We start from the raw sequence: 21,041 nt of genomic DNA on the forward strand, positions 1-21,041 counted from the left end.
TATTGCAATCAGCTTAGCTTATATGTTCTTGCTTTAATCATAGAAATCAGCAATAAAAAACAGAGACTTGGTTATTTAATTCTTACTGAGTAAAAGAGAATGTCTTATAATGGCCCTCTAAAATATTACAGAATATTAAATTATTTTGATATGCCTCTCATTTTTAGACAACTATAAAATAATCAGCACAGCCATTGCCAGAAGATTAAAAGATTTCTTTAAATTTTTGAAGCCAATAAATGTACGTATATAAACCAAGAAGGGGCACTTTTCTGATGGAACTCTGAATTCTCATAGGTGTTCCACAGTTTGAAAATAGCACAATCATGATGTTGTCGCAGTGCTTATTTTTAAGTAATGATTTTAATTAAACCCTCTAAAAAGGAAACAACTCTGTACCTCTTTTATATGGTCTGTACTCTGATGGTTACACAAGTGCAGTTTCCCATTTTACTCTGGTGTCATGGGGGCAAGGATAACAATTTCCATCTCATCACAGGAGAGAGACACTATACTTCACTCTGCACAAGGCTCCAGTGTAATCAGAAGAAGGATTTTACACTATAAAATTACAATAAAATAACTGAGGAAAAAGTAGTTTCAACAGAAGTGTGGTTCAGAGACAAGGACATAATGCAGGGTAGCACAGAATATTTTTATATGGCAACAAATATAGATTTTTTTCCAACCAACTGGGCCAGACTGGACTAATAGATTTTTTTTTTTTTTTACAGATTTTCCAGTTCTGCTTCTCTTGAAATGGTCCTCGAAACATGGAGGGAACAGGGAATTCTCACAGCTCAACCATGAGTAGTTGAAAGAGAGTGAGGTAAGCAAGCTAGGACCCAGCAAGACTTTCTCACGAGTAGGTGACAGGATGTATTCTTGGGAAACTGAGCACAGAAAGAGGTAGATTTACAGAAATGATGCTTCCGCCTTCTCTTTCCTATGATATTGTATTGGCTGTAATGATAATATTATACCACTGGGATAATGCTAAAGACCTTAGGAGAGTCCCGAAACTGTCAAGATCTGAATTCTTTCAGGGAAGTCCCAGGAATGCTTAGTGGACCAGAAACTTCTGAGAAAAACAGGTGATATGTTTACAATGAGAAATTTGACCGATTTTCTGGTTTGCAAAACTGTTGTTATTGATTACTTTTTACATGCCTGAAGTTCTTCTCATAGTCCCAGGTGTCAAAGGAGAAAGAAGGAACAAAGAGAGAGACACAAACATGAGGCTTTGCCAAGGAGGTAGATGTGATAAGAATGGACATTTTAAAAATGCTTTATTATGTGGCAGATGTGTGTGTGTGTGTACACACACCCATATACACATGCATATATATAACCGTCAATTCTTATAAAAAATTAAAGGATAGATAAATTAGAGTGATTTGAATGCCGTCTATCTGACTTCTCAGCCCACACTGTTTATATCATACCAGTGCGTGCTGGGCCTTCAAGAATCTGTCAGAAATACATAAAGAGCTAAATACTATGAGATGGGGCAGGTAAGGCCTCTGTGCTAAGTAGGGGATGAAGTTTAAAAGAAATAAAAGACAGTATTATCAATAAGAGATCTTGGTAATAACAGCTGAATATTTGAATGTTGTGAATGCTGCTGTTGTTCCCAGTGAAGAAGTAATCAGTATGTTTTTTTTTTTAAATAATAACACACTTTTGGGGATAAATAAATCTAGAAATAATTTTTTATAGGTCAAGATGTGAAGCACCAAACTGCCTTGTTGAATGCAAACAGTCCCATCTTTCTTTACCCTGTTGACAGTCTTCATTGTGTCAGAGATGTTAAAAATAAGGCTCTGCCTCTTCCCCTTTTCTTCCTGAACAATTAAGGTCTAAAGTTTTTAGGTGGTGCAGAGCAAGGTTGGCATCCACTCAAAAAAAGGGGAAGCCATAGTGGCCCAGAGTGGGTGTCAGAGCCTGAGGGGACTGCAGCTGGTATAGAGTAGAAAGGTAGCTTAACATAGGGTATAAGACCTTGAGCAAGTTAACAAGTGTGGCCATACAGGGAATTGGCCCAGCGTGGGGAGTTAGAGCCCAGATAGAATGAGGAGGGCATCCATGGAGGGTGGGACAACGTAGCACAGTGAGTCAGAGTCTAAGCACAATAAAGTGGGCATCCCTGTGTGAGGTAGCCCGGCATGGGGGTATCAGGGTCCACTTAGAGTTACAGGTTATCTATCCAGAGAGGTGACTGAGCATAGAGTGACAGACCCCACACAGGAGAGAATGTTAGTAGAAATAGTATATTGGTTACATACAGGGCTATTGATCAAATAAGTAAATACATTAAGGATAATGAGAGCCAGATTATTCATGGTTGGAGAAAGGAGTTATAACTATGGAAAGGAAAAAAACTAGAAAAAAATTTTGTGGTGTTGGTTTGGAATAGGAGATATCAGTGTGACTGATGGTTTTCAATATATATAAATAGATACAGAAATAAATATATATGTAACATATGTTCCTTGGCTCTGTCCACTGTGAGGACCAGGGAAAGCAGCTATCCAGTAGTGAGGAGTACACCTAGTGCCAAGATCTTGTTTCTAATACCATTCTTCACTGAACGGAGCCAGGACTCCTTGGAAAAATGGATGATTCCAGGGCTACAGAAGAGAAAAGACAATATGAGCCTGGATAGTCTTACTTTGCAAGTAAGGCAACTGAGGCACAAAGAGGTTAATAAATTTGCCCAACTCACACATCTAGTAAAATTGCTATTGAATTATATGTGGATGAGACAACTCTAAAGGAGTGAGAGGAAAAAAATATTAAAATCTAAAAATTAAAATGTTTCTGCACTCAGATTATTTGAAAAATATCTTTAAGTTCTAACTCCGCTTTAAAGAAACACAAAGTGAAAATCAGAGATGATGAATCATGACAGATTTACAACTGTGGAACTCTAATCAGGAGACTGAGTCACACAGGAAAACTCTCCATCAGACAAAATGTTTAAGGTATTTGCATACCACTTTTTGTGACTTTTCCCATTTTGATTGACTTTAGTAATTAACCAAAAACTCCTAGCCCTAAGCACCTGGGATAAAGTGTTCTACTGCCACTCGATAAAGCCTATTGCTATCTGCAGCAAAGTCAGTGATGCATGCCATGGACCATGTATGTGGCAGCCTGCGTGTAACTGAGTCCTGACACTCAGTAGCTGTGAAACCTTGCCTGAATCTTTAACTACTTTGTGTTTAAGTTTCTCTGTCTATAAAGTCAGGAACTTGGACCAGAGATCTCAGTGAGTTGTGGCATTTTATTCTGTTTTTCTCTCATTGAGGAAGCTGAATAAGCATTAAGAAATTCACCCAATGGTTAGTTTCAGGCTAATACATTCTGCCACATTGATGGGCTGTGTCCCAGCCAAGATGGCTGATTAGCTAATCAGGATCCTCCAGCTCTTGAGTGGACCTCAGGCTTGGATGGCTGTCAGCTGGCCATATGGGAAGGATGCATGAAGTGACATGCTGGAGATTGCAACTCTGAGCCACCAGACCAGTTTGTTAGATATGAGGCACCTTCTGAGATTAAAATCCCACCTTTCTTTTTCTCTTTTTCTTCTCCTCTCCCCCAATTTGGAAAATGTATTAATGCCTTTATCTCACTCAGATTACCAGGAATACTATGCACACTATTGTATCTCATAGTCTGTTGATCCACAGAGGATTTTTTTTTAGTGTAAACTTAAAAAAAATTTTTTTTGAAACAATCACAAACTTAACAGTGAAGTTGTGAGTGCAAAGAACTTTTTTCCTGAACCATTTGAAATACACACTATAATGTTTGGTATGAAGAGGCATCTGGTTGGCAATATTTTCCCTAAATCGTGAGGTTGTTGTAAGAATTAAATGGGTTACTGTATGTGGAAGGCAAAATAATAACCTCCACCCCTCCTGCAACTCAACATGGAAAGGGAGAAAACTGCAGGGAACCTTGCGATGTTGGTTTGGAATTGGAGACTTCAGTGTGGCTCATGGTTTTCAATATAAACAGATGTAGAAATGACTATAAATGTAATATATATTCCTTAGCTCTGTCAACTGTAAGGACCAGTAGTGATGAATATACCTGGTTCCCAGGTCTAATACCATTCTCCACTGAAAGGATTCAGGACTCCTTGGAAAAATGGCTGATCACAGTGTTGGGGCAGGAAAGTACAAGCTAAGCCCCAAATATCTTGTGCCTAAAACAAGGAAGCACTCAATGAACGATGGGGCTCTATCAAGCTAGTTTGAGGGTGATGCTACTGGAAAAATTGATGGCAATTTAAAGTAATTATATTAATAGATTATAATCCATGAATAAAATAGGATATTATGAGTCCTTACGAATGTAAAGAAAGAATGAATGAATTGAAAGTTGGATGAGGAACAAGGTTTTTACATATATATTCTATTTCATATTCTTTTCCATTATGGTTTATCACAGGATATTGAATATACTTCCCTGTGCTATACAGTAGGACCTTGTTGTTTATCCATTCTATATATAATAGTTTGCATCTGCTAATCCCAAACTCCCAATTCATCCCTCCCCCATCCCCTCCCCTTTGGTAACCACAAGTGAACAGGGTACTTACATAGTTTGAAAGTTACATAGTCACATCATCCTCACAAAATACTTAGAAACAATGAAGGAGAAAAAGAATAGCTTTACAGTCTTTCAGATTCCACCTTAATCAGGTAATCCAAGTGAATATCATCAGTAGTCGTTCAAATAAAAACTGTACAATATCTGATAAGATGCATTGAAAGCATCACTTCATCACTTGTATTATATTCCTGAATAAAAAATGAGGAAATATTGGATAAATTCATATGGGGGAACATTCTACAAAATAACTGACCTGTAATCTTCAAAAAGGTCATGAAAGTCAAGAAGAGATCAAAGACCTATTCCAGACTGAAGGAAACTGAAGACACATGACAGTTAATTGCAATCTATGGTTCAGAAGTAGATTCTTTTACTATAAAGGATGTCATCCAGACAACTGCCAAAACTTGAATGGGGTTTGAGGATTAGATGGTAGTAATGTACCATTGTGAGTTTTCTGATTTTGATGGTTATATTATGGTTATATAGGAGAATGTCCTTGTTTGTAGGAAATACATATCCTACTTCCTGGAACTTGTGAGTATGTTGCCTTACCAGGCACAAGAGACTTGGCAGATATGATTAAGTTAATATTTTGAGATGGGAGATTATAAGGAATTTTTCAGGTGGATCCTTATACAGGAAAGAGGGATCCTCAAAGTGGAAGAGGGAAGCAGGAAAGTCAGAGTCAAAGGAGGAGATGTGATGACGGAAGCAGAGGTTGGAGTGATGTGATTTCTGGGAGGGGGACGCAGCCGAGGAATGTGGGCAGCCTCTAGAAGCTGGAAGAGACAAGCAATGGATTCTCTCCTAGAGCCTCCAGAAAGAATGCAGCCCTGCAGGTACCTTGATTTTAGTCCTGTAAGACTCATCTTGGAATTTTGAGGTCCAGAACAATAAGGGAATACATTTATGTTCTTTTAAGCCACTAAATTTATGATAATTTGTTATAACAGCAATTGGGGACTAATACACATGAAGCACTTAGAATAGTACTTGGTACATAGTAAGCACAGACATTTGTGTCTTCTTGCTATTGTTGTTATTCAGTCTTTTCAAAGCATTCAGCTTAGCTGCAGTAATCAAAACAGTATGGTACTGGCACAAAAACAGACACATAGATAGATCAGTGCAACAGAATAGAGGGCCCAGATATAAACTCACGCACTTATGGTCAATTAATCTGCGATAAAGGAGGCAAGAATATACAATGGAGAAAAGACAGTCTCTTCATTAAGTGGTGCTGGGAAAACTGGACAGCTACATGTAAAAGAATGAGATTTGAACATTCCCTCACACCATATGCAAAAATAAACTCAAAATGGATTAAAGACCTAAATGTAAGATATAAAACCGTAAAACTGGGCTTCCTTGGTGGCGCAGTGGTTGAGAGTCTGCCTGCCATGCAGGGGATGCGGGTTCGTGCCCTGGTCCGGGAAGATCCTATATGCCGCGGAGCGGCTGGACCCGTGAGCCATGGCTGCTGAGCCTGCGCGTCTGGAGCCTGTGCTCCACAATGGGAGAGACCACAACAGTGAGAGGCCCGCGTACAGCAAAAAAAAAAAACAAAAAAAACCCCATAAAACTTCAAGAAGACAACATTAGGCAGAACACTGTGACATAAATTGTAACAATATTTTTTTGGATCTGTCTCCGAAGGCAAAAGAAACAAAAGCAATGATAAATAAATAGGACCTAGTTAAACTTAAAAGCTTTTGCAGAGCAAAGGAAACAGCTGACAAAATGAAAAGACAGCCTACTGAATGGGAGAAAATAATTGCAAATGATATGACCAATAACAGGTTAATATCCAAACTATATCAACAGCTCATAGAACTCAATAGCAAAAAAAGCAAACAATCCGATTAAAAAGTGGCAGAAGACCTGAATAGACATTTTCCAAGTAAGATATACAGATGGTCAACAGGCACATGAAAAAGTGCTTGACATCACTAATCATCAAAGAAATGCAAATCAAAACCACAACAAGATAGCACCTCACACCTGTCAAATGGTTATCATCAAAAAGTCAACAAATAACAAATGTTGGCAAGGATGCGGAGAAAAGGGAACCCTAGTACACTCTTTGTGGGATTAAAATTTGTGCAGCCACTATAGAAAACAGTATAGAGGTTCCTCAAAAAACTAAAAATAGAACTATCATATGATCCAGCTATTCTACTGCTACATATATATCCAAAGAAAACAAAAACACTAATTCGAGAAGACACAGCACCCCAGTGTTCATAGCAGCTTTACTTACAATGGACAGTATGGAAGCAACTTAAGTGTCCATCAACAGATAAATGAATAAAGATGTGGTATATACATACAATATTACTCATCCATTAAAAAGGATGAAATTCTGCCATTTGCAACAACATGGATGGGCCTAGAGGATATTATGCTGAGTGAAATAAGTCACAGAGAAAAAAAAATACTATATGTTATCACTTATATGTGGAATCTAAAAAATAAAACAAATGAATATTGATAACAAAACAGAAACAGACTCATAGATATAGACAACAAACTAGTTAGCAGTGGGGAGAGGGAAGGGGGAGGGGCAAGATAGGGGTCTGGGATTAAGAGAAACAAACTACTGCGTATAAAATAGGTATGCAACGAGAATATATTGTACAGCACAGGGAGTATAGCCATTATTTTGTAACGACTTTAAATGGAGTGTAATCTGTAAAAATATCGAATCACTATGTTGTATACCTGAAACTAATATAATATTGTAAATCAACTATTCTTCAATTAAAAAGCATTCAACTTAGTTTCATAGGATCAAGAATAGAATCTTTGCTTCTGTAGTTAGGTGGTGTTCGTTTATACAACATTTGATAACATCACATATCTGTAGCATGGGTGATAGGAATAGGTTTGTAAATAAACAAAATAGACTTCTGTAACTGTGCTGCTGCTTTTGCCTTTGCCCCTCCAGTTCTGCCCTGCTCTGGTCTCTAGAGGCTGACCACATGGACTTCATCTTGAGCTTTCTTGCCTCTGGCTTTATTTGTCTTCTACAGAGACACTGGGCAGACCAAAATGAGGGGGAGGAGTGAAGTCAGGGGATCTGTCCCCCCAGTTCCTGCCCTGTTTTCCAGTTGGTCAGCAGTGGCTGCCTTCCTCTTCCAAAGGCAACCGCTCCTGCTGGGCCTCCTCTGTGGCTCTCTCAGTCTCTGGTAACCTCTCCTTGCTGTTGCTCCTTCAGGCTTAGGGACAGTACGAGCTCCTAGCTGGTGCTGTCCCTGGTGCTTCATTATCCTTTATTGACCGTGCCTCTGCAAATTCACTGAGCTCTCCTCAGTTACCCTCCTCACATGCACTGTCCTGTGTGGATCATGACTGATACAGTATATACCCATACATCCCCTCAGCAGGGAGCACACATGCCCAGGAGTATAAATGCCTCAGTGGCTTAGCCATGAGTGGCCAGCACACCTTGGCCACAGAGGAAGAATGGAAAGCATCAGTCCAGCTGGTGAGCCTTGTCAACATCCTCCAGCCAGAGCCCACCAGGAACACACTTGTAGTTGAACAAGTTGGGTTTAGTACTTGTTGTAGCAAAGGAAAAATCACACTGTGGGGAACGATGGTGGGGGTGTGTTTCAGCAAGAGAATGTTAGAAAGGACTTATAGGATGTGGGTTTGTGTTGGGGAGGGGTTAAGGAAGCAGGGCTTTGCTCTGAATTGGGTGCTGTGAGGAAGCAGGGGTAATTCTATGATTGTGTATCTCAATAAATAAACAATAAGAATACTAATACTAACTTGGTAGGGGAGATACCACAATCACCAAGAACTATTGATAAGGAGGCCAGAATAAACTGAAGATAAGCTGTAACTGGAAAAGTAGCATGAGTCACTCGTATTAGCTGGAAGAGGGGGGGGATCTTTGGTATTTTGTGGTTTGGACATTGTTCTTGGGGGGAATCTTTGGTATTTTGTGGTTCATACATTGTTCTTGGGGGGAATCTTTGGTATTTTGTGGTTCATACATTGTTCTTGTTTTCGTCTGTGTTCAGATACGATTGCAGAGTGGTCTTGCTTTTGTCTTGATCTCTCATGGTCACACAGTGGCCTTGTCTGATGTTGAAGTTCTCTGAAATTGTTTTTGTTCACCAGGAGAACACCAGGGCCTAGTGTCAGTGCCAGGACAGTCTCCAGCACAACCAAGGTCCAGCTGGAAGTCAGAGCGGGGGGCGGTACTTTTCTCTTTCTCGACTATTTTATGGAGGTTAAAGTATGATCTGCATTAGAATAACCCACAGAGCTTGTTAAAATGGAGATCCCAGGGCCCTGCCCCTGGATCTACTGAATCAATGGTGAATCAATGTCATGGGGTAGGGCCTGGAAGTCTGTATTTCTTATTACCAGCTGCATCATTCTGATGCACACCAGAATTTGAAGGCCACTGGTCTAAAAAGAGAGATGTCACAAATCCAGCTTCAAAAAACCCAGATTTGTGGCAGCCTTTTAGTGTGAGACATCAAGCACTAAGCTGTATGTTTAAATTTTCATTAGTGTCAAGTTCCAGCACCCTGAAGTTGTAGATTTTTAACTCAGGGGAAGCAGCCTCTGAATTACAAGGTTATCTGTGCTTATACCTTGTGTGCCAGTTTTAGAAAAACCTCAGCTACGGAGGTCAACCTGTAAGTGACAAAAAAAGGGGCTGGTCACCTACTACCATAAATCAATAAAAGGTAAACACCAGTAGAAAGGCTGCTGCCAAACAGAAAAAAAGCCCAACAACAATAAGGAATTGCTTCCAAAGTCAGTGAGAACATTCACAAGGGTAAACCAAAATTCCAGAGACAGAGCTTTTGAAAGATGCATGACTGAAATCCCATTGAACAAAACAAACTATAGATCAGAAATGAGATGCCTTAACTGCAAAATGTCTAGTCAGATCACTGCAGATAAAAACACAATTTCTTCAAAGGAACATTCTCAAGAAAGACTACAAAGAAAGCAGAAATGAAGAAGGTAATTTATTCTAACACAACAACTAGGACAATATTTGGCATTTTCAAGTGTCAGAGAAAGAGCACCAAAAGTATAACTAAGACAGAGCCTAATAATGAACTGGACATTGAACCTGATTTTGAGTTACTAGTGAGATTCGACTCTTTAGGATGACAAGATCAAGGAGACTTGAGGCTCAGACATTACCACCAAATTTAGCTTCAAACACTTTTTTTTTTTACCACTGAATTTTTCTTCTCTTCAGACGTGGAAGAACTGAGCTCACCACAATCAAATAACCCCACCTTTCCTAAGAGAAAGTTATGTAATGAGTCTTTTTAGCCTGAATAATGCTGTTTGCCTTAAAGTCTATTTTGTTTCAATCTCCACAGGCAGAGATTCTGCATCTGTAGCTCATTACCATTATTCTGATATTAATGTTACATTTCATCAGTTACTTGGGAGCAAGGTCAAATTTAGCAGCCAGATCTCCCCTTTAGTGAGGCCATCAAGGACATATCTTTCATCTCCCTTCCCAAGATGTACTCCCCATGCAAAAACCTTTGTGCTTGTGTTCCCTCTCTCTCCTCCTTCTTCCTTCCCTCCTCTCTCCACCTCCTCATCCTATCACAATATTACCAGTTACAAAATCGTGCCTGATTTAACCCCTGACTAATTTATTCCTTTTTAGGACAGATGGATTGACCTAGAGATTATCATACTAAGTGAAGTAAGGCAGACAGACAAAGACATGATATGACATCACTTATATGTGGAATCTAAAAAAATGATACAAGTGAACTTATTTACAAAATGGAAGTAGATTCACAGACATAGAAAACAAACTTGTGGTTACCAAAGGGGGAAGCAGGAGAGGGAGAGAGAAATTAGGAGTTTGGGATTAACACATACACACTAGTGTATATAAAGTAGATAACCAACAAGGACCTATGTATAGCACAGGGAACTATATTCAATCTTATAATAAACTATAATGGAAAAGAATCTGAAAAGGAATATATATATATACACACATATATATATACATATATATGTATTTATATATATTATATATATTATTATATTAATATATATTATACTATATAATATATAATGTTATATTAATAATATATATTATATATATATATCTCTCTGAATCCCTTTGCTGTACACCTGAAACTACCACAACATTGTAAATCAACTATACTTCAATTTAAAAAAATAAAATAGAAGATACCTTAACTCTAAAAAAAATAATAATCATTCCTATCTATTTCCAGAATTTGTCTCTGTTTCAGAGCTGTCAGCCAGTCCAGACTTCTCAAAAACTGTCTGTTTCATAAGAAACTCACCTGGAAAGTCTACCTTGATGAATGAATCTTTGACAATTCGCTCAGGTTTTATATTTCTTTATGAAAGTTTAGCTCAATTCCACAATTCATTTACTCAATTTACTTCCTAGAATCAGTAAGTAAAAATTCAACTTCATAAACACAGCTGTACTTGGCAAATAAACTTAAGATAAAAAGGATCTGTTTAAAAACTTTCCAGAGTGTATTTATAAATTAACCTTGCTTCTCAACAGTTAAGATTAAATTAATCCAGTAATACTTTCTTAAATTTGATCTCTTTTTTCTTGAGATACTAAGCCTTGTGAAAATGCAAAACTCCCAGGAGGTGTAGCATTTTAGGTAGGCTACCACCAAACCCTGAATTTCTTTATATAGTTTGAGTCTATGCTTTTAAGTGCATAAAGAGTCAGAACCATACATCTTCCTGGTAATTTTTAAAATAATGACACTCTTTATCCATAAAAAATATGTTTTGCCTTAAAGACGAATTTTTTTTTTTTTTTTTTTTTTTGTGGTACGTGGGCCTCTCACTGCTGCGGCCTCTCCCATTGCGGAGCACAGACTCCGGACACACAGGCTCAGCGGCCACGGCTTACGGGCCCAGCCGCTCCGTGGCATGTGGGATCCTCCCGGACCGGGGCACGAACCCACGTCCCCTGTATCAGCAGGCAGACTCTCAACCACTGTGCCACCAGGGAAGCCCAAGACTAATTTTTTGATACAATATAGCCACAGTGGCTTACTCTTGATAAGAATTTGTCTAATAAATCTTTTCTCATTGCTTAACTTTCTGTCTGTCTGTGCTAGTATGTTTAGGTGTCTGTCTCTTTAATGCAACTGATTTTAAAATCCAGTCTGAGCATCTTTGCCTTTTAATTGTTGAGTTTAATCCATTTATATTTATTGTAATTATACACATTCGTTTTTATTTTTCACCATGTTATTTTCTGCTTTCAACCAGCCATACTTTTACTTTGCTTGTTTCCCAACCTATATTCTTATATGAAGGGTTCATGTTATATTTATTCATATTATATATGTATTGAACCTTCACATTTCTACCTACCATGTTTCTTAACTACTCTTTCCTACTTTCTGTCTCTTTATGTTACTATAATTCACAATTACCCACTTTTGGATTTGTTTTTCCTGTCCTTAAAACTTTAGGCTCTGTGGTAGAAGTACTGATTCCCAGAGGGTGACTGCTTTCACCAGGGGATATAGTAAGAGTCCTATTTTATTTTATACTATGGGTATCATTGAGCCACTTAGGTTTCTCATGTCAAGAGGACAGTAGGCAAAGGAAGTACACACCCTCCATACAGGGTTAATTTACATTGATTAGCAGGAGGAGGTACAGCAGCTGTTACATAAGAAAAAAGGGAAGAATATGTTTCACACTCAGTGAACAATTGGGGCATCTCTTGATGTTCTGTTGCCCAATGTGGATGGTCAGTGGATAAGTACACAATGGATAGACATGACCTCAGAAGGCCATGGTGATCAGAAGCTTAGACCCTCAGAGTTTCTACCGGTTAAATTGCTAAGATCATGAGAGGTAGTAGCCAAGGGTGAGGAGAATCTAGAATGGGTAGTGAGGAAAGGAGATGATGAAAACTGATTGTGCTCTTAAAACTAGTTGCAGCAGCAGGGATTGCTAAGTTTTTCCACTAACTTTCCCTATATAAGATTCCTTAGAAGGAACTTCCCTGATGGTCCAGTGGTTAAGACTCTGGGCTTCCAATGCAGGGGGTGCAGGTGCGATCCCTGGTTGGGGAACTAAGATCCCACATGCTGCATGGCATGGCCAAAGAGGGGGAAAAAAAAAAAAAGAAGATGATTTCTCAGGAAATGACACCAATCAGAAACCTTGAAGATGCTTTCCCCAGATGGGACAAACTTAATACAAAATGTAAATGGACCTGAACATCCCAAGGGTGGACTGTAGTGGATCCTGATTTGCGCTGCTCAGAGTCCCCCCGCCCCCATCCCTGACTTCAAGACTGAGGCCTTTATTTCTTTGTTGCTGGGTGCAGTGGTTGCTGATGGCTCACTTTTGGGTTTCTCTGGGATTTGCCTTTGGCCAAAGAGAGCTATCTTTCCCAAGTTCATAACCACTTTCAGGGGCAACTTGCAGCCAATGATTGGTTGCCATTGAGATATAAAGGCCCAGTCTTATTGTTTCAATTTGGGATATTCTTAAGGGCCATCCCAACTCCAGAGATCCTTTGGGATAGCTGAGGCTTCTGTTGCAACTGTATCGTTGTATCTCCTTCTGCATAATCCTTTCTTCACTCCTTCAAAGGTGTTCCTCAGTATTCTCCAGAAAAACCTCCTGTGTGCAAATCACCTCAGAATCTGTTTCCAGGAGATTCTATTCAAGACATTATCTTTTTCAGATAATAATTCTATTATCGTAGGTTACTGGGTACCTATCCTTCTGTTTTTATATCTACATCTTGAATTATAAACTTATCTTCATTGAAACTTTCCTATGAAAATCCTGTGTGGCCTAAGCTGTGGAAGTGTCACTCCAGAGATTTCCTGTTCACTTCTGCCAAGTACTCCAGGGATATCGCTGTCCCAGGACTAATTTTTATGTAAATTTCTAATCCTGACAGTTTCCAAATCATGACAGAAGTGTACATTCTAACTTCAATACAGCATAAGGCAGAGGCCTAGGATTTTTATTTTTCTGGGAATAATTTTTTTCTTTTTCCTTAACCCAGAACAGCAAACTTCATCAACTCCCTGTTAAGGTGAATGGATCTTTTTTCCTAGGCCCCTCATTATGGAGGCTACATACCTTTGAGCATCCCAGCTTCATGAAAAGGGTTAGTTTTCATTCAGTGTCTCACAGGACCCACAGCCTCATATCCTGGCCTGATTGTGTGTTAAAACCCAAACTACTAGCTATTACTGAATTTGGTAACCACCCATGGGGAAACTTCAGAATCATATCCTAAGCTTATAGCTCCTAATTTCAGGTACCTTGAGATTTCCACTTATTTCTTGCCAGTTGATATGTATGAATATGATTTTTAACATATTGCCAGAATCTGAAATTATCCCTAGGTAGCTTAATGTGTCCTGGAGCTAAGTTTTAGTAAGTAATGGAAATTATGAGGGCACTGGCCTTGGAACTAAAGTGGAAAAAATGATGTAACTGAGAAGGAAATGAAAAAATTCAAACTACCTCTTTCATAACAAGGCCCAGATTGGCTAGACATTAATTTGGTAAAAACTGACCTAGAGTCCTAGTGGATTTCAAGTATCACCCTTGTGGGACTGTGAAGTCCTTGAAGGCAGAAACTGTGTCTTGTTTGCTGTTGTATCCCTAATGTCTAGTTCATGCTCAGCACATATTAGATGTTCAGTAGATACTTGTTGACTAAATGAATAGGTCAGCAATAAAGCAGTGCTGTGCAAAATGATCAGATATTTAAAAATAAGAAGCAAGAATATAGCATAACATTATCTCAACACTGGTCTAGGGAGAATAATAAAAAATAGTAGAAAAGGACAATGAAAACTGAGTTATCATATTCATTCTTTCCAACGTTCCTCTAACAAATATTTATTGAATGTCTGTTATTGAATCTGGCACTGTGCTAGGTATGGAGAATGTGATAATGAGCAAAAAAGAAGGACATGGCTCCTCCCCATGCAGACACCTGGGGGAGGCAGACTTTAAATAAAAATACTAATAAGCAAAGAGTAAGTACAAAGAATAGGGTGACCAGATGTTCTGCTAGCCCAGAAGAATCTCTATTCATACCTATTGTCCCAGTGTAATTATTAATAGTACCACCATTCACTCTCAGAAGTGTCCCAGTTCAGATGGTCCTCTTGGCTATGACTGAGAGTTATATGTTGTTGGCCAAGTGTACAATAACGAGAGACACCTATTCAGGGACTAGAGAGAAGGCTTCCCTGGGAAAAACAAGACTGACTGAAAAGTGGTGGATGGAACACACAGGGCATGTGATTGTTAGGGGTGCCAGTGGGGAGAGCCTGCCAGACAAGATAGAACAGCCTGTTCAAAGCAAGGCATGCCAAGGAGTCAATGGAAGGCCTGTCTGGCTAGAGTGTCAAGGGCAAGAGGTAGCCTAAAAGAGTAGATGGCACAGGGACTTCCCTGGTGAAGCCATGGTTAAGAATCCGCCTGCCAATGCAGGGGACACGGATTCGAGCCCTGATCCAGGAAGATCGCACGTGCCGCGGAGCACCTAAGCCCATGTGCCACAACTACTGAGCCCACGTGCCACAACTACTGAAGCCCATGCTCCTAGAGCCCGTGCTCCGCAACAAAAGAAGCCACCGCAATGAGAAGCCCACGCACCGCAGTGAAGAGTAGCCCCTGCTTGCTGCAACTAGAGAAAAGCCCATGTGTGCAGCAATGAAGACCCAACGCAGCCAAAAATAAATAAAATAACTTAGAAAAGAAAAATTGATGCTCTGAAAAAAAAGAGTAGATGGCACAAGGCCACAGAGGCCTTGTGGGCATCTTATGAATTTTAGAATTTTGTTCTTTATCCTTTAATTAAGGATGGAGGTGGGAGAGGTGGGGGATTTAGCATTTTGAAAAGATTCCCTTTGGCTGCAGCGTGGAGAACAGATTTGAGAAATTTCAGGAAGCTAGTTATTAGGAGTCTACTGCACTGGGCCAATTAAGACATGATAGTAGTTTGAAATCGTAGTTTGAGAAGAATCTAGAAGGCAAAATGAACAGACCTTGGCAATGGATTGGCTGCTGTAGAGAGAGGGGAATAAGGAAATACCTAGAATAGGTTTTTGGCTATGCACCTGGATGGATAGTTATGCAATTCAGCAAGTTGGGGAATGCAGCTAGTTTTAGGATGTGGCATATCTATCTATCTATCCACACATTTACCTCTTTAGGGAACCAGCATTCATTGACATCTGGTATATAGCAGGCATTCTGGGTAATAATAGCAAAGATGTTTACTATGGTATCTAATAAGGAGTGTAAATACACATGTATTCATTTTACCAGTTATCATACTTTCAGCTGCGAGTAACATAAAACTAGAATATTCAAGTCAAAATTTCTTAAACAATGAGAATGTTTATAAGTCCTAAGGTGGGGAGCTCCAGCTTGGCTTATTCGGTGGTCCTAATGACGTCAAGGATGTTAATTCTTTTCATCTTTCTGTGCTGCTGTCATTACTCAGTTGACTTTTCCTTGACTAGTACCCTTTACGGTTGCTTGATTGCTGTCCCAGTTCCAAGCACACACACCCATGACAACATTGAGCAGAAGAATGACTATTTTCCCCCATGAATCTCCTTTGCAAAGCTAGGAAACCTTTCCTAAAATCCACCCCCCCTCCAATAGATTCCTCCCCACATCTTGGTGCATAGAATGATGTCACATGTTTATTCCCAAGGAAGGCCTGAAAAGAGGAAAGGGAGTGCCGTGACTTGTCTAGTGAACACATGGTCGGGTAGAAGAGGATGACTTAAGAAATTTGTGGTTTTGTTTACAAGGAAAAAAGGTGAAATGACTGTTGAGTAGGCAACCAAGTGTGTCTGCTGTATCTATAGTATTGTCTTAGGAGTGGTTCAGAGTAGTTTAGGAGATTGAAGCAGAAGAAATCACCTTGGAGATTGGAGGAGAAGAAATATTTCCAAGGCTGGGAAAGGTTATTAGGTTTTTGTCACTCTGAAGGCAGAACCTGAGGTCTGAGGTTACAGCAGCACTTAAAATAATTCTAACATAAATCCATCTTCACCCATTGATTCTCCAGATTTCAGGCTTCCTCACGGCTTTCCTGAATTCCTCCAAAGTCATGTAAATACTGTTTTTATTGTTTCTAAGCTTCACTGAACTGCAAGAAAAATGGTTGAACAGTGTTTTGCATAAAATACTAGAAATATTTGTTACTTAGCTCTGGCTCATTCCGAGCCTGACCTGTTTCTGTCATTACCGCTGGAATAGTTCTCCAGCTCTTGCCAGATTTTGAGTTGTCAGGATAATAATTTATCCATCTTGTTGTCAGATTCACAGCTAGTTTGCCTCACTCTAGGGGAATCTAAATGACTATCACTACACATGGTGTGCAACTCATATTTTAAATGCATTTAATTCCAAATATCTTCCCTCTGCCACACCCCTTATCCAAAGACTTACTAAACTACTGTCACAGTACCATTTTCCCCTGTTGTAGAAACCTCCACCACCCACCAAAGATCAGTTTTCCTCTAGTTTCCTTTAATGTTCACTAAAATGACCAGCAATATGCACTGACCACAGTTCCTAAATCAGTCTCCTAGGTCTCTGGGCCCAGAGCTCTCCTCTGTTTCCATATTCCTTCCATCCTCACTTCCTCAAGCCAACTACTCTCAAATTATGCCTGTTCTTCAAGAGGCTTGATTTCCCAATGTGGTATGTGACCTTTTTATTTCACAGAAGGCCAATCTTGAAGCTCTCACTTTAAAGACAGCTCTCCGGGTTTGCTGTACAAGGCCAACCAGAAGTTATTTTCCGTGTTTATTAATTCATCCCCTTCAGCTTCCCTTACAATGGGTCCTTTTCAAGGTTTTAACTATAAGCATTAAATTACCCTCCTGACATCCCTTTCCTCCTCCTCCCAGAAATGCTTGGAAAGGAATCCAGTTGTGGGCAGATGTTAGGTCTTTCTTAAAAGCATTCTGTGTTAAATAACAAGCACCCAGTTGTAGTTCAAATTGAATACTAATAGTGATTTACACTTTAAGCAAGAGTGGTGATTATTGGCTTTGAAAGCATATCATAATGACTTTTTACAGTTGTTCTTATACTTTATTATTCTTCCTTTCTTATTCTCTAGTCAGTGTTCTTAATTATACCACTCCAGAAAAATACACTAGGAGAAAATACAGCAAAATACATGAGACGGTGAAACATCCTGGCCACCACAAGCAGCCAGATAAGGTTTGGTAGGTAATGCGGGGTCATAGGGCAGTAGCACCAGGATATTTGGGCCTCCTTCTCCTATTTTCCCTTTTCCACCCTTAAAGCTATATACATAACTGCCAGAGAATCGGTTAGTAAAAAATGTATTTATTAAATGCCTACTACTGGCTGAGGAGGGACTGTCTAAGAGCTCCACACTTAGTAATACCTCTAGATGCTCTCACATTTACTATTAGGTACAACCAGACCTAGCAGAGAACGAACTCCACCACTAAATTTTGTGCTTTCCCCATGGAATAGATTTTACTGGATTTGACCATGGCATTTTATCCCTTCTGTTATCCTTCCTTGAAGGACATTATAAGAAACAGAGTTATAAAGCTTGTGGTTCTTCTGGCTGCTTGGATGTTATTGAGGACATTGTTTATTACCTCATGCAGTGCCTTTTATGAGGACTCACTGGGACAAATTCTATTTAGTTTCATTATTGGAAGTAGTCACACTTCTGAGTGATTCTTTTTTCTTCACTTTTTTTTTTTTTAAATTCTCGTGGTCTCTGTGAATCATGTCACTGATCCTGTTTCTCTTTTTGATTTGGCTACTAGACAGCCTAGATCATAAGGTTGTGATGCATTTCTAACAAGCATCCACCCAGGACCTTGAGACGTGTGTGTACATATGTGTGTGTGTGTGTGTGTGTGTGTGTGTATGTGTGTGTACTGGGCTCATTCTTTACTCCATCCTATTTTTCCCTACACTCACTTTACATTATCCTGATGACTTATTTATTTTTTCACACAATGGAAATTTATTTCTTGCTCACAATGGTTGAATGCAGATATTTGGTAGGTGGCCTTCTATGAGGTAACTTGAGGACCCACAATCCTTTCACCTAATTGATCTTCCATCCTCTAGGGCCTCCCATCCTCTGCATGGAGTCAGCCTATGGTAAGAGAAAGAATGAAGGATCATGCAGGAGGTTTCGTGGTCTAGGCTTGGCAGAGCTGTGCATCACTGCTGTTTATGTTCCGTATGCCATCACATAGCCACCCCGGATAGTACAGGAAGCTGAGAAATGTGGTCTAGCATTGTGTCTGGGAAGAAAGGAAAATGGGTATGGTGAATGACTAGCCAATATTTGTCACAAAACATGAAAACTGAGGTATGAAGGAAACAGCTCACTCTGTTATCCCTAAGATATTTCTGCTAATGCTCTTAGCAGAAATTGTTAACATTAACGTTAGCAGGAATAACTGAATTGTTCAGGCCTAGAACCCTGGGTGACTGGGGAATTCTCTCTTTGTCCCTTCCTCTCAATTCTTTCTTCCATTTCCTTTGTTCAGGTCTTTTCTACCTTATGCCCAGCCTGCTAGAACACCTACCTTCTTGGCCTCTGGAGAGAACTGTCTTCTGAACGGGTCTTGTGGGGTTTTTTCTGCAGGTTGGCTCACATATTTTATTGTTACCTAATGCCGTATAGACGATCACCCTAAAACTCAGCGGTTTAAAGGAGCAATAATTACTTATATCTCTCATGGTTTCTATGAGCCAGAAATTGGGGAGAAGATTAGCTGGGTGGTTTTGGCTTGGGGTTTCTCATGAGGTTGTACTGAGATATCTGCTGAAGTTTGCAGTCATCTGAGAACTCGACTGGGGCTTGAGGAGACACTCCCAAGATGGCTCACGCACGTGGATGGCAAGTTGGAATAGTTAATGGCTGGAGGAGGACCTCAGCAAACAGAACTGCTTGAACCAGGGGGCTGGGCCCCATCACAGTCACAATCTGGAAATGTCAAAACTCAAAGGCAAGGTTTGTTTCTCTAGTGGAATTCTCAGATGTCCTCTTTCTTCATGTACTCTGGCTTTTTTCCATTTTTCTTTTATAGACAATTGTTTAGGTATAATCTTTTCCATCCCACTCTTTAGAAATATTATTTTAAAAATTAACATCAATTCGTCTATTTTTTTGGTGTATAGTTCCATGAATTTTAATGTATGTGGAGATTTTTGTAACCACCACCATCACAATCAGGATACACAGCAGTTCTATCATCCCAACAAATTATCTGTGCTTTCTTTTTATAGTCGCAACCCTTCCCCACCTGAACTGATGGCAACAACTGATCTGTTCTTCATCACTATGGTTTTGTCTTCTTGAGAATATCATGTAAATGGAATCATACAGTATATAACCCTTAGAGATTGGTTCCTCTCACTTGACATGTTTTTGAGATTCATTTACATTTGTTCCTTTTTATTACTGAGTAATATTCCTATGTAAATATGTATCTTGTTTGTTTATTCACTCAACTGTTGAAGAACATTTAGAATGGGATTGCTGGCCCATCTGATAAATGTATGCTTAGTTTTATAAGAACCTGCCAAACTTTTCCAGAGTGGCTGTACGATTTTAGATACCTGCCAGGAATATGAGAGATCCATTTGTTTCTTATCCTCATCAGCACTTGGTGTTGTATTTTTATTTAGCCATTTTCATAGACATGTAGTGGTATTGCATGACTTTAATTTGCATTTCCCTCAAAAGTGAAGTCTCTGCTCAAGTCTTTGCCCACTTTTTAATTGTGGTGTTTGTTTCCTTTTTTTTTTTTAAATTTATTTTATTTATTTATTTTTGGCTGTGTTGGGTCCTTGTTGCTGTGCGCGTGCTTTCTCTAGTTGCAGTGAGTGGGGGTACTCTTCCTTGCAGAGTACCCCCGCTCACCGGGGGTACTCAAAGCTTCTCATTGTGGTGGCTTCTCTTGTTGCAGAGCGTGGGCTGTAGGCACATGAACTTCAGTAGTTGTGGCACACGGGCTCAGTAGTTATGGCTCGTGGGCTCAAGTGCAGACTCAGTTGTTGTGGTGCACGGACTTAGTTGCTCTGTGGCATGTGGGATCTTCCGGCACCAGGGCTCAAACTAGTGTCCCCTGCGTTGGCAGGCAGATTCTTAACCACTGCGCCACCAGGGAAGTCCCCTGTTTGTTTTCTTATTGCTAAATTTGGGGACTTTTTTATGTATTCTGGATACAAGTTCTGTGTCAGATACGTCATTTGCAAATATTTTCATCCAGTCTGCAGCTTGTCTTTTCATTTTCTTAATAGTGTCTTTTGCAGAGAAGTTTTTAATTTTGATGAATCTCAATTTATTAATGTTTAATGTTATGGATTATGCTTTT

General features: G+C 39.5%; 1 long non-coding RNA gene across 1 annotated transcript in view; it reads left to right on the forward strand.

Moving 5' to 3' along the window:
• LOC307185017 overlaps nucleotides 1-21,041 on the forward strand; it is a 220,320-nt gene that overhangs the window by 174,337 nt on the left and 24,942 nt on the right. The window contains exon 2 of the long non-coding RNA XR_013827845.1: nucleotides 735-829. This is a non-coding gene — a long non-coding RNA (uncharacterized lncRNA). The remainder of the gene's footprint in view (nucleotides 1-734; nucleotides 830-21,041) is intronic.

The sequence above is a fragment of the Stenella coeruleoalba genome (assembly GCF_951394435.1).
Source record: "Stenella coeruleoalba genome assembly, chromosome: 3".
Taxonomy (NCBI): Eukaryota; Metazoa; Chordata; class Mammalia; order Artiodactyla; family Delphinidae; genus Stenella; species Stenella coeruleoalba.